This window comes from Artibeus jamaicensis, unplaced genomic scaffold (genome assembly GCF_021234435.1).
Source record: "Artibeus jamaicensis isolate MK-2021 breed Jamaican fruit bat unplaced genomic scaffold, CSHL_Jam_final contig_466, whole genome shotgun sequence".
NCBI classification, from domain to species: domain Eukaryota; kingdom Metazoa; phylum Chordata; class Mammalia; order Chiroptera; family Phyllostomidae; genus Artibeus; species Artibeus jamaicensis.
The window spans coordinates 10,448,475-10,467,314 of NW_026521844.1; the positions used below are offsets into that span (position 1 = coordinate 10,448,475).

At 38.1% G+C, this 18,840-nt stretch overlaps 1 long non-coding RNA gene across 1 annotated transcript; it reads left to right on the forward strand.

Annotated features, from left to right (window-relative positions):
- The first annotated feature begins 11,173 nt into the window (after positions 1 to 11,173).
- Positions 11,174 to 17,927, forward strand: LOC128627740 (uncharacterized). Its single transcript, XR_008392038.1, has 3 exons — positions 11,174 to 11,330; positions 16,541 to 16,618; positions 17,759 to 17,927. It is a non-coding gene; the product is annotated as an uncharacterized LOC128627740 (long non-coding RNA).
- Positions 17,928 to 18,840: the final 913 nt, after the last annotated feature.

Consider the following 18,840-nt stretch of genomic DNA (forward strand, 5'->3'; position numbering starts at 1 on the left):
ATGTCCACCTAAAATATGTTACAGTTTTGTCAACTATACCTCAATAAAACTGAAAAAAGTCCATACTTTATTTAGATTCTTTTTTAGCTTTTACCTAGTGTTTTTTTTTTGTTTCATGATCTCATCAAGAATAGTCATCATGTCTCCTCTTGGCTGTGACAGTTTCTCAGATTTTTTATTTGTTTTTGATTATCTTGACAATTTTGAGACATACTAGTCAGCATTTTGTAGAATGCTCCTTAATTGTGGTTTGTCTGATGTTTCTCCCATGAATAGAGTGGGGTTATGGGTTTGGGGGGAAGAAAACCAGAGATACAGTACCATTCTCATTACATTATACCGAGGGTACATGCTATCAACACAATTTAAGATCATGAGCATTGTGTCAGACTGCAGGGGTAATGCCCCTCTACAACAGGCAGCTGCTATGGAGCTTCATCGGTGGCTACTCTATAGAAATCCTGGTCTATGTCACTTTTGATTTTTCAACAAATGCCAACTTTTTGTGAAGTATTCAACTTTTAAATATTGAAAACTAATTCAAATTTAAGACACAGTAGTTTCACACTTGTGTGAGCCAAATTAAATATGTCTGTGAACCAATGTTAGTCTAGTCTATGGTCCCTGGTTTTCAAGCTATTTTGTAAATAGATAGGCATCACTAAAATTTTTAAGGCAAGAAAAGAGCATTACCAGATTTGATTTAGCTGATTCTTCCCATCTTCTCACCTTTTGCCCTTCACTATCAACATATCCACTAAAGAGAATGCCTCAAGCCCTACTATGACAACATGAAGAGTTTGTCAACAGAATTAATATTCTAGATGGATGGGTCTGTGTTTTCTTCTGCCCATTTTACTACTGGAATAATGTTTACCATCTGGAAAAAATGATTTAACTGGGCAGAGTCATGGTTTCAAAATATAACTGCAGAAATTGTCACAACTTGATCTAGTTTCAGTTCAACCAGAAGGAAGATCAAGGACATAATAGAAAATGTATGAGGAGGAAGCAAATGCAGAAGGCTTGACAAGTGTCTTTTGACTCCAGAAAAGATATGGGGAAAGGAAATCATAAAGAAAACTTGGCAGTTAGAGAGTCATCAGGCTTCTAAGATGAAGAAGAGAATGAAGAGTTTATCAAAGCAGAAGGTTAAAGGAATTGCTTTGGGAAGGGAGAGGACATTACCTACTTCTTTCTTTATACTTTGTTCTGGGCCTGAAGGCAGAAACCCACCCTCAAAAAATGTCCATGTAGTTCTTTCATGTTTCTATAATATTTTTGTCCCTTATTAGACTAACCTTTTGAATCCTTCTAAAAATGCATCCCTTTTACTCTAAGGTGCTGATCTTACATTGTAAAACCCAGGTTTCGAGATAAAAAATGTCTAGAAGCCGAGAACTCCTGTGCTTCACTCGTTTAAAATAAGCTTCAGCTAAACAGGAATTATATCTATCATGTGGATAAAAGTCTATAATACTTATGTTTATTATTTAATTTTTATTTCTTCTGAATTTTTAGATTTTAATTGATAATGACATGATTTGACGCAACAAAAAAAGGACATTTAGTTAATATTAGTACTTATAACTACAGCAGCTATGATAGCACATTTCCTACCATTTAATTGAGAGCAGAGAATACTCTCTGCAGCCTCAGAACAGAAATTTATTATTGCTTTTTTAGAGGGCAATTACCAGGCACGAATGTTAAGTCAAGGAGCAGAGAGACCGACTCAACTTTATCAGGAAGGATTTGACTGGCTTTAGCTCCTGAACCCATGACTTCCTCTAGCACCTCACATGTGGCACGATGCAAGAGAAATTTCTCAGCAATAGAGATTAACTAAAAGCCAGAAGAGATAGGGAGGCTTGTTCTCTTATTGTGCTTGGAAGATTTCCATAGGTATCTCCCACTGATGCTAATGAGTGCCACATCAATTAATCCTTCAGCTTATAACAGAGCCCAGACTGGGTATTAACTAACAGACACACTTGAAACAAAGTGACCTACTGTGTATACTCAGAACTCAAAATTTAAATGCAGTTAGAATAAGGCTAGATATATTGTTTAGACATGTTGAAATCCCTTTGTAATAGCTATCAAGAGCTTTGTGTAACCTTTTATACAGTTCATTCATTAACTAGTTGCTAAAATACTGAAGAAATATTCCAATGACCATATTTTCAAAATAAATTTGGGAGGATTAACTGAATTTTGTTTGTTGAAAGATTGTAGTGAATTATATGGGTCAAAGGCAAAATGACATTTGTGAAAAAGTGAATAAGCATTCAAAAAAGAGAGAATATCTAGAACTAGACTGTTTAGTACAGTAGCTGCTAGTGACATGTAGCAATATAAATTTAAATTTAAATTAAATGACATTTCAAATTTAGTCCTCAATCACAGAAGTACATTCTAAGTGCTCGATAGCCACATTGGTTGGTAGCTACTGTATTGGATAAGGCAGACAACATATTTATCAATGTTGAGTCAATAATCTGTGAGTATGCCCAAATGATATTATTACACAAAGCTGATTCAGACCTTATAATCTCTGTCTCCATCCAGCCTATGGCTGTGCAATTTTCATATCCTGAGCAGTATAATTCCAAGGTTCAGAGTGGCTGCAGAGGAAACCAGAAAAACGCCTAGGACAACATTCTTGTCTCCACCACTGGCTGAGCAGCTAAAAGCTGATGATCGTAGAAATGAGCACAACTTGGAGTCTGGGTTTTTCTGTGTACATGACAAACTCTGAATTGACCCCACAGCTACTTAGCTCAAGTCTCTCTTTTTCTTGAGTTGTAGCCATGTGCCCATGTGATCTGTCTATGCTTAGAATCAGCTTCCTACTGCTCCTGTAATCATGTAGTCAGTAAGCACAAGTGAGATGAAGGCGTAGGAGAAACAGTCTTTTGTGGCTCTAGTCTATACCAGCCTGAGCCCATCCCTGTTACTGTGCTTCCTTCATGCATATGAGGACATGATAGGTCAAAGCTAAGGTTCAGGGTCTAGAAGAAGAACATGAGATAAATGAAAAGATCTTAGAACTACTGGAACAATCATCTGTGAGTATGTCCAAATGTTACATGGTTAGCAGACATTTAAATAAACTCATCTACAAAAAATAAGCTTAGTTATCAAAACCATGTTTAGTCCACAATCCTTTTTTCTAAAATCATTTGTGTGGGATTTTTCAAATCATCTTTATGTGAGTATAGGTAATTAAAATTAAAAAAGAAAAAAAAAAGTCAAACACTTCCTTTATTAAACTACCTGGGTCTTTGATATAGAACTTGAGCCAGTGCCCCAGGAGGGGGCCGCACCTGTGTTTGTAAAACCAGAGTGAACAGCAGTGGACAGAGTATTATTTCTTTTTTTTAAATTAATTAATTAATTTATCTATTTTTAAATTATTTTTCAACTACAGTATTCTTTCTTTTACTCCCATCCCAGCCCACACCCCCATGCCTGCCACCTCCCTCCCCTTTCCACCCCCCTTAGTAGTTGTCCATGCTAGTTCCTGTAAATCCTTCCTTTTTTCCCCTGAAATTCCCTCCCCTCCCCCCTCTGGTCGCTGTCCCCCTGTTCTCGATTTCAGTGTCGTTGTTTTTATTTTGCTTGCTTGTTTGTTTTGTTGTTTAGCTTCCTGTTAACGGTGAGATCATATGGTATTTGTCTTTCAACGCCTGGCTTATTTCACTCAGCATAATGCTTTCCAGTTCCATCCAAGCTGTTGCAAAGGGTATGAGCTCCTTCTTTCTTTCTGCTGTATGGAATTCCATTGTGCATATGTACCATAATTTCTTGATCCATTCATTTACTGATGGGCACCTAGGTTGCTTCCAGCTCTTGGCTATTGTAAATTGTGCTGCTATGAACATTGGGGTGCATAGGTTCTTTTGGACTGGTATCTTAGGATTCTTAGGATATAGTCTCAGCAATGGAATTTCTGGGTCATAAGGCAGATCCATTTTTAGTTTTTTTAGAAAATTCCATACTGTTTTCCATAATGGTTGTACCAGTCTGCATTCCCACCAACAGTGAACTAGGGACCCCTTTTCCCCCACAACCTCTCCAACATTTGTTGTTTGTTGCTTTGTTTATGATAGCCATTCTGACTGGTGTAAGGTGGTATCTCATTGTGGTTTTAATTTGCATCTCTCTGGTGGCTAGCGATATTGAGCATCTCTTCATGTGTCTCTGGATCCTCTGTATGTCCTCCTTGGAGAAGTGTCTGTTCAAGTCCTTTTCCCATTTTTTAATTGGGTTATTTGTCTTCTTAGAGTGGAGTTGTGTAAGTTCTTTGTATATTTTGGAGATTTATTTCTCTCTAACTAAAGCCACTTACTTTAAAAAAGACAAGAATAAATAATTAATTTTAAAATAATCACAGGTGATGGTAATGGTGATGATGATGATTTATTTTTCAGTTGCAAATGCTTAGTACATAATGTAGGTAATAATACAGAGAAATCAAGACCACTTTACCTAGTCAGATGGTCCTGCACTCCAAGAATAATTATTTTCTAGCAGGTTGTTCTTGAAAAGGTTAAAGTAGTTAAGTACTATATTTCCCCTTAATTTACATTTCTGATGACCAAGCAAAGATGACATAGTAAGAGAATCAAGGGCTGCATCAACAATACTTCATGAAGAAAGTTTTATATGCTAGCATCATTCACATTCTTACAGTAAAAACAAACATGGAACATTTGAGGTATGTACCTGGAACAGGTGAAGGGAAGCCATGGCTCTCTTCAAGCAGAGGTGCCACATTCACTCTAGATAATCCTAAAGCGCTCTGTGATTTGGCAAGGGAAGTTCTGAGTTTCACTTCAGTGACTGCTGTTTAAACTGCAGAGTTGATGCACAAATGATCCATAACACATTTGGCATATTAAATCATCTTCACAGTTCTAATATGCCATGAAAATCAATTTACATATAACGGAGGCACAGAAGATGGAAATCTGAGAACAGACTCCTGTTGCAAAAGGCATCAGGCACACTACTCTATTTTCTTGAAGCACCACTAACTTCTATAAATCCGTTGCTGGAAGAGATAATTAAGCTGCCAGCCTCTTCTTCTTTCTTCTCAATCTTTGCTTCCTCTCCTCTTTTCATATGCCATATGGAAACATAATTCTTCTGTTTTGTTTAGAATTGTAATGCATTTGGATTTTTTTTGGCCTATGATGTATGTGACATAATAATAGAACCTAGTAATAGAAGATGCAGTAAATGAAGAGAAAGCTTCATCAGATTCAAGATTTGACCTCTTAAAGGTAGTGCCTAGATAATAGCTCAAGGCCGGGGTATAATCAGTGGATATAATGTACCACCATATCATAATACTGATACCTATTGTCAGTATAGACAACAGACACCCAAACTACATACTCCCAAACTAACATTCAATTAATAGCTTTGTGGTGTACAGCTAAAGAAATCGTAGTATGAGAAGAGTGCAAAAATTAGCTTTTTTCCACACTTCAAAATATACAATTTCTTTGAATTAGGTCAGTAAATAACAAAAAATTATTTGGTCACGTCTTTAAAAAAATAGTAAGAATATTTTATGTTATAATTAGAATCAATGCCCTCAACCATCATTGTCAGTTACTTGGCACCAGATATAAAAAACACTGTGTCAAAAAACCACTCTGCCTGCCAAAGTTCTCTTTTTCTCCAGAGTCCCTAGTCAAAGGTTTCTCAACGTTGGCACTATCCACATTTTGGGCCAGATAATTCTTTGTTGTGGAGCATTGCCTTGTGCACTGTAGGATATTTAGCAGCATCCCTACCTCTACCGACACTATCCCCAGCCTCTGTCCCCTGGATGCCAGTTGCACCCTCCTAGTTAACCATCTTCACAAATGTCTTGAGGTAGGGCACCCTCAGTTGAGAACCACAGCATGGACCTTTTATCTCCTATTTCCTCTTCTTTTATGCTTAGTTCTGTCTCCAACTCCAGCAATGTACACCTATCCCTACCCATCCACACACTCTCCCCATGCCTTCTTTCTTTTCTGAAACTGATTCTGGCTTACCAATGTCTGTGTAAACTGTAATAGAATTCTTTGAGTCTCCAAAATTATATATAATAATGCAATCAGAAAACACAAAGCAATGAAAAAAACAGCTAGAAAGCACAAGGAACTGAAATCTAGCTTTCCAAGTCTTTGCGTTGGGACATCAAGTCTACAGTGACTGATTTTTGGTAGGAGTTGACTCTCTGGGGCAATTTGACAGTGATATTATGGTGTTCGCTTGAAGCAACCTCAAAGAATAAAGGGCTAGAGTTTACATCCCCCAAAACTTTTCTTCTTGTGGATAGTTACACCTCATTGGTATCTTAGAAAAAATATTCATCGTGAATTTTTCGTAAATTCTAAACATTCTCTAAGCTCTCCTTGCCCTCCTTATTTTCAGGAAGTAACCACATCTCTGATTTTAAAGTATGGAAACCAACAAAAGGATCCATACCATCTGATGTGAGCTTTCTCTTTTAATCATTCTCTTTCCTTCATTAAAATAATCTCCCATACTCTTAGCTACATTAAATTATTTCTCAATCTATCCCCTAGGTTTTTTTTATTATTGTCTCTGGTATCAATGGATGACAGTCTTCTTTTTCATATATAATCCCTTGGCCTGTATCCATGACCTTGAGCCTTTGATTATATATTTTCTTGCATCTTAAATATCTTACATTCTATTATACTTCCACTCTGTCTATAGTTGTCACAGTCCACTCCACCCTTTGTCCTGTCATCTCAAGCTTGTCTCTCAAATTTTCTCCTCTTTTCTGACTTTCACTCTCTCCCAACAGAATTTTCAAAAGAATAACTTGTAACTTTAATTTCAGTTCTACAGCTTCTACTCCTATAATCAATCCTTTGCAGGCTTGTTCTCTCTTTGCTAATTTACTGAAACTACTTTTTTTTCCTAACAGTGACAGTTCAATCATTAGATCCAGTGGATTTTGGAATCCTGACTTTTGAGAATTTAACACTCCCTGGATTTTTAAGTTTTCTTAGCTCTCGCGTTACTGTGGTCTCCTGATTTTCTAACTGTTACCTATGGTGCTTCTTTTCCCTGATCTTACCTACAAATATTTTAGGAAGATGAACTCAAGGCTTCAAATATTTGACTTTCTGCTTAGTATATCCGGTCTTCAATAGCACTTCCATTTAGAAATTCAGTGCCCCTATAAAAATAGATTCAGTGATTCCCTTCTAACTTAGTGGTAGCGTCCATTCTCCTCTGGGAAACTCCTCTTTACAAAACTCTCTTCATCATGGAGCAATATCTTTAATCATCTTGGGTGGAATCTTTTGAACTTAAAGACCTGTTTGGCTCAGGCAGTGGGGCTGTTGTTTCATGACTCTATGAGGCCTTTTATTATAAATATGAATGCCAATCTTGAAGGTAGCATAAGATGGGAGGAAGGACATAAGAGCAGGAAATTTTTGCCAATAGGAGTCTACTATATAGACATGACAAGTGTGCATTTAGAGAGGGTGAGAGCTGGAGGAGAAACTGATAAATCATTCCAGTTTAATGTCTAAAACCAAAAAGTCAAAATATAATATAATATGCTATTTATTTATTTATTTTGGTGTGTACAATTTATTTTTTTTATTTATCTTTGTTGTTTTTTTACATTATCTTTTAGTCTCTTATACCTTCCCTGCCCCCAGCAGTCACTACACTGTTTTCCATGTCCATGAGTCCTTTTTCCTTTTTGCTCAATTTCTCCAGAGTTTCATAGGAAAATACAGAAAGAACCAGCTAAAAGACTGAAATTAACTCTGGGTAAAGGAAAATGGAAGGATCTCATGGAGTTGTGCTTAATTGTAATAAGTGTTTAGAATTGATTAACACTTTAGAGTACATGTATCTGAACAGTACCATCAGCAAAATAGTTAACCATGAGAAAGAGAAGCGAAAGCAGAATGTAACACACGGGTGTCTTTCTGCCACACGGAAGGCAATAGCACCCTTTCTGGGCTAGCTGCAGAAGTCTGAAAGGGAAGAAAGGAGAGAACAAATGAACTAAGATGCCGGTGTGGTCTTAATTCTCTGGCTCACTCCATAAGTTTGATACTTGAGGGGGCAGATAGAGACCATTAGATGTCTTAGGAGTCTCAATGCTAAGGGAGAATATGTCTCATTTATGGGAGAAATTCGAGTGCTTCTCTTCAACTTTGGCAGTCACACAGAATAAAAATGGTGTGCGAGGCAGAGGGCAGGGCCTTGAGATATTCCCCACCCCTCAGTTATTACAGTCTCTTGTAACCCGCAGGAGGACAATACTGCCCTTGACCCCTGCTCTGAGCCTCACACTTAAGGGGTACACATTGGCTTTTCTCTTACCAGGTCCTATTCTATAAGCTAGAACATAGTACCAAAGGGACTTACCCACCAAGAGCTCACCTGACACCTACTACTCTAGACCATAGTCTGAACTCCTGGGGTCCTGAACATTCTTCCAAGGTTGTTCTTAGCCTGCACCCAGGCTTTGCATGTTTCCTCCTGGGTCTAGTCTCTGGGAGGGAAGCCATACTACCAGTATGTGCACTCCTAGGGCTGAATGGCGGCAAGAAGTGGTCATCTGTGTCTGTGTTTTGGGGGGAGCACTAGTATGGGGTATAGATGGGAGCTTACATACACAGGCTGGGACTTCCACACAGGTGTGTTCAAGACCATGGGAAAGGAGCCAGGGGTGGGAGGAAAATGAAAAGTGGGCCATACACTGGGCTTACTTGAACTATGTCAACACATTTCAGCATGAAACCACAAGTAGTCTAATACTTCGAAATTCAAATGACCTAAGTCATTTGCAGGGGTAAAGGTCAAGAATGAACAGTTATCACAATGCAGCAGCAGCAAATGTAGCAGACAGAGGCTAACAACTAACAACCATAAGCCACACAGCAGGGGACATTTTAGCCATCTAATAAAAGAATTTGGAGGAAGAGACACACACAAAACACACATAGATATTATGATATTAGATGTGCTCTTGTATCTCGTGGGTTGAAGAAAGGACAAGGAAATAGTTTGAAAGGTTAGAACAGCCATCCTAAGGAGATTACGCTGTGAATTAAATAAGTTTAAATCTTGAATATGAATGAATTGTTTTCTCAAAGAGAATATTTTAAACAGGATGTGACTGGATAAATTATATTAAAGGTATGTATTTTGCTAGTGATCAAAGAGAGATTCAGAAGTAAGTGAAGGTCAACTATGGAAAAATATAACTGTTACATTTCTGCACATCTGATTAATTAATGCAAAGGAACTAGTAACGTACTGCAGTTAAAGATGAAACTGTAAGATAGTGTATTAAAAATATCACCTAGATGGCTATTTAGCTTACTTGGAATAATAGCAGAAGTTAGAAAAGTGACAGATGAAAGGAAATTATGTGGTCCAGGTACCCAAACTGGAGGTTTGAAGAAGGCATTAATGGGGCAAATAGCAAGTTTTTATCAGGTCAAAAGGTCAGCTTTTGGCATGTTAGAGGAATAATGGGGGAAGGAGGAGAGACCAGCACTCCTCTTCATTGAAAAGGCTAGCTGGGAAATGCTTGCCTTGGGGACTATTTGATTTCAGTTAAGGTAAGAATGTTGCAGAAAAGTTCTGTGAAGACGTTCATGGTGAAGCAAATTTATATCACTGAATACGGAATGCAGAGGCCACAACTAAAAAGATAGAGAGAAATAAGCAGAGTGAAGTTTGGGACTGAAAGTAGGGGAGAGGGTGAATAAATGGTCAAAGGGATTTGAATGTCGGGTAGAGAGTGAGGATAAACAGGGGTGTGAGGTCTGGTAGGATTAGCTGTTCTCCAGATTCCAAGTGGAGCAGAAGTACAAAGTGGTTTTCTACCAGTGTTGGCTCATTCCTCAGAGGGTGTTGGCAGAGGCTTCATGATATTAGCGAACTGTGTGTGTGTGTGTTTTCAACTCTCCAAACAGAATCTTGGTGGGAAGCTCTTGTGCCTCGGAAGAGATCCTAGTTTAGGCATATGCACAGAAGAAACTGTGTGTGTTCCTGGGGGGCGGGAGGCTTTTCAACCTTCTCAAAGCCACCTGTGGCCTGACATGGAAGCCCTTTTGAATAAATTCTAGGCAGAGGTGAAGGGATACATCTCACTTCCCAACCCACAGTTTAATCTGTGCATTGGGAGGTGAGATGTATTGTGACTGCTCCAGGTTGATCAGGGTGAGTCAAGGTTGACTCGAGGTGACCAAGGCCCTCCAAAAAGCCCTAAAAACCAGGCTTAGTCCTCCTCACATTTGAAGTCTGAGCTAAAATGTAAGCTGCTTGGTGGAACTACTACGGACTAAATCACTTTGACTAAATTCCGAGGATATAGCTGCAGAAAAGCACTCTCCATAACAGATGGGATTGTAGGTAATGCACAGACTCTTCTGATCATGCTTAGATGCACCCTTCCTCAGTTTTGTTCTACACTAGCTTGTTTCTAAGCAGGCCTTAGGCTGTAGGATGTTGGTTAGTAGGTAAGAGAAAGAACAAGAGATTGAGAGAGAGACAGAGAGGGCAGCGGAGAGCACTTGTCTTAAGAGCAAAATTATAGAGAGGCAACTATATTCTCGGTGTGGAGCAGTGCCTTAAACAGGTTTTATTCAGCCCTACCAATCCCTCAGAAGCCACGAATTCTCTGGATGAAAAAACAACTCCTTTGTTCTGCAGGATAACTCAGTTTGAATAAATATACATGGATTTAAAATAAATCATTTAAATTCTCTCGGTAGAACTACTTTGATGGAAATTTCACTAAAAAACAATGAGTGATTTGCTTCTGCATTTAATCAGCCAATCAGACACCCCCATGCTGACTACTTAATGACCTGGAATTTTAATGCAAAAATTTGTGATTATCAACAATTCTTCTGGCCCTTTTCTTCCCCATAAAACCCTGATGTTTTGTGCTTATAATTCTTAACAAATTAGTTAATCTTTTGTTCAACTATATAACAGAATTTGTTAATCAAAGCTGAATTCCTGGCCCAATATCTCAGAGCAGCTTGCAGAGTACTCAGTCAAGCAGATAAGAGCAAGTTGATGACTAACCAAATGGTTCTTATTTCACTATCAGGAAAAAAATAATTGTGCAAGTAGCTGCATGGAAAGAGAATAAAGGGCCAGGGCCTGTGATGGAACTCTCAAGGCAGAGACTGAGGAAAGGAAGAAAGCCAGTGCAGTGGGCTCATACTATCCCCAGGTGCTACTTCACCGAAATTCTAAGGCAGAAGCTTCACTGTGGGAACATTGGTCCAATTTTGGCTGGGAAGGTGAGACAGGGTGGGCAGTTCGGGGCAGAACTTAGTGATTTGTCATTGCTTTTTTCAAAATAAATAGGAGTTCCTTCTGCCTCAATAGACCGTGCTGTTATACCTTACTCTTCAGAGCTCAGAGCTCTGACTTCCATCTCCTGTGTGGAATTCAAGTGTGGAACAAAACTGCGGAAGTGTGGATCAGAGCAGAAGTCAGATAGCTGGGGGCTTACATTGCACATGTATGAAATTGTGTACAGAAGGGCCTATGCTTGCTAAACATATATAATTTGTCTTCCAGTGAAAGAATGTGTTACTTCAATAATTGATTATTTACAAAATCATATAGAAAATTTCACTAAGAGAAAGAATCTTCATGAAAGAATCCTGACTATGCTTCATTTTAGCTGGGTACTTGTAAAGTTTATGATTATCTAGCCACTATGCTGTATACCTGAAATTAATACAAAATAATATAGAATGTAATTATAATAGAAAAATAAAAAGTCAAACTCTAAAATTGGAATACATGAACCTATACATCAAGTTGATAACACAACTAAGCGCATTAAAAGTAAATAATTCAGGCCTGGTTGGTGGAGCTCAGTGGATTGAGTGCAGGCCTGGGAACCAGGATAGCAGTTTGATTCCCAGTCAGGGAACATGCCTTGGTTGCAGGCCAGTTCCCAGCAGGGGACCTACAAGAGGCAACCATATATTGATATTTCTCTCCCTCTCTGCTTCCCTTCCCCTCTAAAGATAAATAAATAAAATCTAAAGTAAATAATTCAAATGACTTTCAAAAAATAATAAGCACGATTACTTCATAATCAATTTATATTATTTAGAATGATTTTACTCTGGAAAATAATAGCACCTATTTCATGGGATTGGTGTGAGGTATCACTGAGCTGATAGTCGTAAAGGATGTGAAATTGTGCCCAGTTCCCAGAAGTACTTGTTAAACATTATCTATTATCATCATCACTCTAGAAGGTAAATAATCCTTTTCTTACAAAAGAAGAGCTTGAATTTCAGAGCATTTTAGTGCCTCGCACAAGATACAAATAAAACAGCAGATTGAGAGTGCTAATTTAATTTGTGTGCCAGGTCATACTGAAGTTATCTGAACTATTGGCCTCCTCCTGAATGTATTTCCAAACTTATAAATACAAAGCCACAGTTGAAATAGACTCACATGTGGGTGTTCAGAAAAGACATTGAACAAAATGTTGTCAAATTACACTTTGCTGTAAATGCTACTGCAGCAGAAAGAAAATTTGAGACTTAAGCTATTCATCTTCATAATTCAAACCTTTTGCTGATCACTAGAGACTTCACAAATAAGGGTCTGTTTGCACGAGAAAGCAAAGACCATCAAGAAGAGGAATTCACTGTGAAAAATCAGTTCTATAATCAGTTGTCAAAGCTAGTTCTATAATCAGATTCAAAACTAGTTCTATAATCAGTTGTCAGAGGAGAGGGAAAATTTTTGAGTAGCCTGGTTAATGGTGATTAGGCTGCCCTACAGATTGGATGCCCTGCCCCAGCAATCCTGTGTCCAAGGGCAGGGAAGAAAACAGTAATGAAATCCCAGAGTCAAAAAAATCTTCATGAGGCATTGAGAGTACAGGCTAGTCATGGGCACTTAGTGTGTAACCAATGTAAAGTGTAAGGTATTTTTCATACTGGAAGAGGCAGCTGTGGAACAAGTTGGCATTCAGAAAAAAAAGAAGAGAAGCCTAAACACATAGAAGCAGCACCAGGAGAGGCCCTGGACAGGAAGCCCTAACTGTCTTCACTACCAGGACAGCACACTGGAGTCCGGGTCCTCTGAAGAGCACATTCTAAGATGGAGAGGAAACAGTAGATGCCTCATGGAAGGCAGGATGCTGAATTTAGACTAAAATGGGGGCTTACTTAACAAATGGGAGGCATTTGCGGGGGGCTGAAGTTCCTATAATTCAATAGATGAGAGCTGAACCAAATTCTATTTAAACACTATCACTGTAATTCAAATTATCCCCATAGACTGTGGATACACAAATTAATTCTTATATTAACTTACTGAGAACTGTGCTAGTCACTATGAATAAGAGAGAGAATAAAATAATTACAGTTATTGCTCTCGAGGGCTTATAGCTTTGTGGAGAAGTATAAGCTCCAAGAGGGCAGGTAGTTTATATATTTTACTCATTTTTACACTCTAGAATTAAAAAAGAGTACAGGGGATGGAAGAGGTAATTATCAAATACTAATCAAAATAATTTGTGAGTTATTTTGTTTAAACAAGAATTTTTCAATGTGATACCTATTGTACTTCTATGTATATACTCAAGAGAATTAAAAGCATACATACAAACAAAAATTTGTATTAAAATATTCATAGCACTATTTTTTAAAATAGCTGAGAAGCAGAAAAACTCAAATGTCCATCAACTGATGAGTGGATAAATAAAATGTAGTATGTCTATAGAATGGAACATTATTCAGCCACAAAAAAGGAGTGAAGTACTGATGCATGCAACAATATGACTGGACCTTGAAAACATGCTAAGTGAAAGAAGCCAGTCACAAAAGACCGCATATTGTATAATTCCATTTACACAGAATCCAGAATAGGCAAATTCATGGACACAAACTGAGATTAGATATCAGCAAGGACTGGGATGGGGGAATAGAAGTGATTACTAATGGGTATGGGGTTTCCTTCTGGGAGGATGGAAATGTTCCAAAATTTATTATGGTAATAATGATTGCACAACTCTGTAAATATAGCACAAATCATTGAACTGTACATTTTTAATGAGTGAACTTCGTGGTATGTGAGTTATAAATTATATATAAAGAAACAGAGAAGGGAGAGATATCAAAATATCTGCAGGCTGCTGCAGGTTCACGAATTATACCACTACAAACCAATGCAAGAGTAAATTACTCCAAACTTGACCCTTCATTCATCCCCCCAATCTATAGAATGCTTGAGATGAGATTTGCTGCAGATGCTAAATTTAAAAAATTTTCATTAAAAAATATGTTGTTTTCTCAAATCTTCCTTCCTCACATCTAGGGCCACATAGCCTCCACCTGCATGCAGACTCAGTTCTGTCTGAGGACCTAAAATTAATCTTCACCTTGGTCAGCCATAGGTTGGTGAAGACCAAGCATAGGCACCACTAAAGTCCCATAATGCTAGAGGGCATGACAAGAAGGAGAGCTAAGAGGGGGTCAGCACCTGGGAAGCCTGTCTAGGACCCAATCACTGTTGTACCTGCCGTCTTCCTCTCAACTTCCTCAGTGCCGCAGCACAGGCTCCAGATCACCCCAGTGACCCAATCCTGGTACAACTAAATTCTTTTACACCTAGATGTGTCATCAGAATAATGTTGGTTTTGACAAAAATTTATGTTTTTTAATTAGTGTCTCCTTTTCTTAAAGATTCAACAGCTATATATATATTAAGTCGACACTGAGGCCTTACTGTGCGATAAGAATTATCATAGGTGCTAGATATACAAAACTAAAAGCAAAGCTCCTACTTGAAGGGATGATGGTGGTGGTAACTAATATACTTGAATATTCACTAACTACACTTACCAGACCAAGCAGTAGAGCTTCATTAATTTATTTTTTACAACAACCCTATATTGTATGTAGACTCTAATACCTGCATTTTAAAGATGATAAAAATGACACCCAGGGAGTAACATGCACAGAATTTAAATCCTAGACTATCTAATTCTTCATACCAGCTCTTAATCAGCATCTTACACTGTTCAGAGAACCCAGATCCTAATGACAATCCCAAATACTGTGCTCAGATATCACGAAGCAATCTTGGGTTATGACAGCATTCAATTTTCAAATGTCTATTGAAAGAACTATGAACAAACTTCCTACACCCATTCCTAAAATGATCCATTCTGCGTCAGGATCAGAGTTTCACAAGATAGTGGCAGAGACCAGAGGTCAAGTTAAGGTGTTGCTAAGGCACAGAGGAACAGGTGCATCCTAGATATTTAAAGATGCTCACAGGTGCACAGCCCAAGGAGTTTAGGTTCAAAAATACAAGTGACATCTCCAGAGGGTAAGTTACTCCAGAGGGTAAGTTACTCCAGAGGCCAGTCTGAACTGCGGTTATTTCTACATCTAGACAGGAATTATGAGTAGCAGACCTAGGGAGCCAAGGTTAAAAATGAGCATGATGGTGATCCAGAAGCCCCTCAGAATTCCTTCCCAAATCCAGTCTAATCACAGTGAGGAAAACCACAGGTGAAGATAAGCAAGCCAATTGATTGCAGTGGGGAAGTGAAGGGAACACTTATTTCCAACAAATTGTGTATATGCTACAATTTAATAATAAAGCCTTACATGGAGACTAACCTATGTCTGAAAACAGCAAATTGGATTCCACCTAGTGATCCTTTTTGACTGAACAAACAAAAAAGGAAGAAAAATAAACATTAAAAGAAACAGAAAAACATTAACATGAGCTAAAACAACATCAGGGATATCATAGAATATTCAAGAGTGGAAATAGTGAGCAGTCTTGAAATTCATGCTGAGCAGTGCCTCACCACTTTGGGTGCAATGAATTTTCCAAAAGATGGCTTCAGTGATGTTTTCCACCCCATGTGTTCTTCTGGAGCCTTGCTACTCCTTTATCATGAACTGGAGGCAAAGTTCCTGCCCTTGAATCTTAGTGAGCTTGTTACTCCTTTGTAACCAATATATTGTGGCAGAAGTAATGTGTGATTCAGGAGGTTAGGTTACAAAGGGCAATGTGGCTGTTATCTTGTTAGCTAAAATGTTCACTTCTTATAGAGTGTCGAGATATAAGAATACAACTGTCCAGAGACTGCCATCCTGGAGACCTGTATGTAAACATTCTGGTCAAGAGTCCAGCTAAGCTCCAGACAAGAATCTGTGTTACCTGTCAGGACTGTGACTGCACCTTCTTGGACCTGCAGGCCAGTTTAGCCTTCATGCGACCACAGCCATAACTAACATACCACGGCCATTTCATGAAAAGCCCTAAGTAAGAACTGCCCAGCCCAGAGCTCACAAATTCCTGGTTCACAAAATTGTAAACAAAATAATACAGTCACTTTAAACTGACAGATTTGGGGCTAAGTGGTCACGTAGCAATAGTAATCTGAACACCACAGAACAGAGAACAATCACTGAGCTTTCAAGTTACATTCCAAGGTACATCCCTTCCATTGCAGCCACAGGGATGAGGATGACTGCTGACACATGACAGAGGGACTCCAGTGTGGGGAGGAAGAGCCTGAGTTCCACAAGAGGTAAGTTTAAGGTCAACAGTAAAATAATCTGATTGGTGCAGCCACTGTGGAAAACAGTATGGAATTTCCTCAAAAAACTAAAAATGTAACTACCATTTGATTCAGCAATCTCACTGGTGGGATTATATGCTAAGAATCCCAAAATACCAATTCGAAAGAACCTATGCACCCCAATGTTCATAGCAGCACTATTTACAATAGCCAAGTGCTGGAAACAGCCTAAGTGCCCATCAGTAAATGAGTGGATTAAAAACTATGGTACATTTACAAAATGAGATACTACACAGCAGAAAGAAGGGGCTCCTACCCTTCTTGACAGCAGGAATGGAACTGGAGTGTAATAGGCTAAGTGAAATAAGCCAAGCATAGGAGGCAAATACCATATGATTTCAATAGGAATCTACATAGGAATCCACAATAGGAATCTAATGAACAAAACCAACAAATGAGGAAAATAGAAGCAGAGGCATGAAAACAAGGAACAAAATGACAGGGACCAGAGGGGAGAGGGAAAGGGTATAAGGGAGGAAAGAAGGGGAAGGGTCTAGTTAAAGAATAAGTATAAATGACCCATGGACATGGACAACAGGGTGGGATTGACTGTGGGAATGGTGAGGGGGTAGTTGGGACAGAAAATTGGGACAATTTTAAAAAACTAAGATAATTTGTTTGTAAAAGTTCATTAAGTATTCATGACATGATTGACCTTTGGATGACATCCAAAATAGTTGATTAAAATTTTTTCTGAAACTCAATTTTCTATCTAAACAAATACTCCCTGACTTCAGTTCCACAAGGTAAATAAACCTGGAAAATGGCAACATGGATATTGCCATAGTGATATGATCAGTGAGTCAGGTGGGATACGTGTATTTGTGTATTTATTCTCAACTCATAGCCACATGTCAGTGGAGACTCCAAGAATGAAAGGTAAAAGAAATCCTCTATTACCTCTGCTGTAGTTATAAGTCTACTAGTTATAAAAAAATATATATTTAAAGTAATTGTTTTAAAAATATAGGTGGTTATTCAGCAAGCTATAAAAATTCTTAATTCTATTACTTCTTCCCTTTCACCTATTTTCATGATTAGAATTTTTGCAAATGATACACCTTCTCCCTGCCTCGACTTCTCTTTCAGCTGAAGACTCCCATGAGGAAGTCATCTGTGAAATTTTCAGGAGAAAAGAGAATGACTTCGGATATAATCTCACCTACTCAGCACATCCTCAAACAGCAAACACAGACTCCTTTTGGCCTTTAGAAGTTCTGGTGTGTCCCTTACTGTCAAAATGCTATCAACATAATAAAAACTTAGGTGAAAATTATTTAGTGAGCTTCCTCCTGCATTTGTTTTAAAGTCTTTTGGGGGTGGTGGAAATCTGTAGAACCCTGAAAGTCTGTACCGGGATTCATCTTGGCTGTACTATATTGGGAAACCTGAGAAAATCTATGAGAACTAGTTATCAGAGAGAAATGAGATGCTATCACTCTTCACCACGTGAGATCAAGAACCTCAAATTGAAATAGGTTTTCTGCTTCTAATTTACCATAGCTTTCTGCCCATACCAAGGTCTTCCTACTTACCACCATATATTTGTATTTTCTAGCTAGGTCCTTTTCCCTGCTTATATATCTTTGTATCCTTAGTGCCTGGAACTTGATAAATTAACACCATTTTAACTTATTTACAAAAAGAGGTCATAAATTAATTATGCTTGGGAAGCATACACCTATGGGCCCACAGAAAGGCCCAGTGATCTTACACCAATGTTTGGCTACTCAACCTTGAATTTTATTTGGTCATGTCCTCAAAACACCTCACAAATAAGAGATGGAATAATAATAATGGTACCTGATATTTTTATAGTACTTTTGTGTTCATCATATTGATTTTTATCTTTTAAGACACTATTTGGCAAAGCTGATTATTGTCATTTTAAAGATTAAGAAACTGAAATTCAAGTAGGTAAAATTATTTGCCTCATTACACAGAAATAAAATGACAGGAACAGGACAAAAATTTAAATAATTTTGGTCTCTTGTCTTAATCCAGGGTTCTTTTCAGTACAGCCCACGGTGAAATCTGGAAAGAGTAGAAATCATTGTTTACATGAAAAAAAATTATTTTGGATACCGATCAAAATTTGATGTTGTGGGTTTCTGCAATCCACCTTAGCTGAGAGGGAGTCATTTTTTATTTTGGGGCCAGCACTTTAGTAG